The sequence below is a fragment of the Sinocyclocheilus rhinocerous genome, unplaced genomic scaffold (assembly GCF_001515625.1).
Source record: "Sinocyclocheilus rhinocerous isolate Xijiao unplaced genomic scaffold, SAMN03320098_v1.1 scaffold6695, whole genome shotgun sequence".
Taxonomy (NCBI): domain Eukaryota; kingdom Metazoa; phylum Chordata; class Actinopteri; order Cypriniformes; family Cyprinidae; genus Sinocyclocheilus; species Sinocyclocheilus rhinocerous.
This window is the reverse complement of record NW_015665070.1, coordinates 19,071-21,653: the sequence shown is the minus strand read 5'-3', so window position 1 is coordinate 21,653 and position 2,583 is coordinate 19,071.

The following is a 2,583-nucleotide window of genomic DNA, read 5'->3' as shown; positions in this document are numbered from 1 at the left end:
AAATGTAGTTTACCGATTATTTTAATAGATGTATAATTATTATTAATAATAATATCTAAATATTTTACATTTAATCATTTCATTCACAGAAAAACAATATAATTTTGTATAGCTATTGTTAATATTAACTTGTCCTATATTACTTCTGCTGGTTCAGTTTTGCCACTGTATTTCTTTTTAAGGGGCTTATTTTGGGAACACTATATCCTAATCATAATCCCACCAAAACCACACACACTACCGTTACTAATGTTGCCTTCACGTGCTCTCGGAATTATCGTAAATACGAGTTTCCTAGGTAAACATTGCACATGAACGCCCTCCCATTTCGAAACTTTAATGCGATGAGCTCGTAATCACAACTTCAGAAGTGAGAATTATCAAATTTCCGATAGAACGTGAAGGCATTAGACCTACGATGCTTTTGGGAAACACAGCCCTAGTTATTTGCGTGATATGGTTGAGTGAGTAAAGTTACGCAATTTTATTTTCAAACTACTTCACCCTTCCTTTTAACAGCACATTAAACACCACTTTAGAATTAAAACTTGTAATTAAACAAATTAGACAAGAGACGTAGCTCGCCTGTACTCACCATGCAGCGAAGAACAGCGGAAATGAAAACCCGCTAGAATCGACGTCAGGACTTGATGCCATTAACCAATGAGAACAGTTGTGGGCGGGGCGACACGTGCAGCCCCGCCTCGATCTGCAGGCTGCAGCCGGGTGCTTCTCCTTTAAGTGATCAGTTTTATTTGAGCTCTTCTCATGTGTTTGTTCAAATCCTCAAACTAGCACCAGAGGTCAGCATCTCTGCTCCTGACATCAACACTATCCATCAATGAACATGGAGAGAAATACTCTGACGCTGTGAATTTATATGACATTTGTGAGTTTTATGCATCATATTCTATTATTTAACTACACACACATGCTTTCTTCCTTATTTGTCAGTATATTTTTGTGTGTAAAAAAAACAGTGTTAACCACACAAAGCCAGTGAAGCTAAAGTGCATGTGATGAAACAGTCAGTCATTTAGCTGCTGTTGATCTGATGAGCTTCAACACGGTAAGACAAACACACTCGTACTTCAATGAAAACTGATGATTATTGCTCACATAACATACGTGTCTTAACGTGAGAAATGTTAAGAATAGGTTGATGTACATACAGCACAAGTTATGATTATAAGTTCTGATTAATGCTGCATTATAGATATATTTGATGCTGATGTCGGTCAGAATGGCTCCTCGTCTTCCTCTGATCTTTCTGCTCATGATTCACGGTGAGTCTCTGTTACATTCACATCACAAACACTCTGATGATTTTATTTAAGGCCTCACAATGAGCGGCTGATGAGCACTTTCTTCTGTCCTGTTCTCACATATTTCCTTTAAAACAGGAAGTTGGCTGAGAAACATCAAAGTGCTTGTGCCTTTTATAAATATCCAGTAGTCTTCTGTTATTTGCTAGTCAGTGTCATGTGGTTTAGGAGGGACGTGCTCATTGTTCATAGCATCTGATTGGACAGAAATCTGTCTAACACTAGAATATTTTTGGCTCATGTTCTCAGAAGTGAATATGTATATGTTAAATATTTACAGCTGATTTCCTGGTTCACTTTTCACTCCTTTGTCTCTGTGCTTTTATTTCTGCTTTTCTGCAACACCCTTCATAAAAGCAGATGATGAACTTCACATCATTTATCACTCATTAGATTATGAGAAAATGTGCTTATATTTCCTTGTAATGAGTTGCTGTTTTCAATGAAAAAGTATCATCATGTGTTCATGTTCTGTTGTACCTGATAAAACATAATTTTCATCCTGATTAATTCTGTGTTTCAGGGGTGTCTGGTGCTGATTGGGATGTGAGTTACAGTCCTTCACACATCTGTGCACTAAATAACTCATCAGTGATAATGAGCTGCACTTATACATACCCTACTGGATAACTGAGCAGTGTTTATTTAACACTGGGGACTTGTGAAGTATTACATGAATCATTACCGGTTTCATTTACATATGACTGACGCATATGAATCATATTAAGTTTATTAATTTATGCAATCCAAATTTATGGAAAATGTGTTAAATTGTTAAGTTAAATATTTGTTGAGTGTGTAAGCAAAAGATATAAACAAATACTCTTACTTTTATTGAACAAACACACAATGAAAGCAACTCTATAGCGAGCCGTTGACAGGACTTTAAGAAACTAAAATGTTGTCCTTCTTCTGGGCGAGCCAAACTAACTGTCAATCACATTAACATCAAATCAGAAAATACTATGAAATACTGGGCCTTAATTTTCAACAGTCTCTAAAAGAAAAAGGAAAAAAGATCATTTCTAAGGTTGAGAAGGAAATTGTTTACAAATGCAGTGTTTTGTCAATGAATAAAACTGCATATAAATACAGAATATGAAAACTTTCACCTGACACCTGTAGATCCTCCAGAGAATCTTGTGATCTTCATCAGTCAATCAAATAAAGGAGGGAGATTCAGAAATCTGTTATTCATAAGTCTTAAGTGTGTGATGCCACATTTGTTGTTTTTTTTTTTTTTTAGATCCTCCAAAAA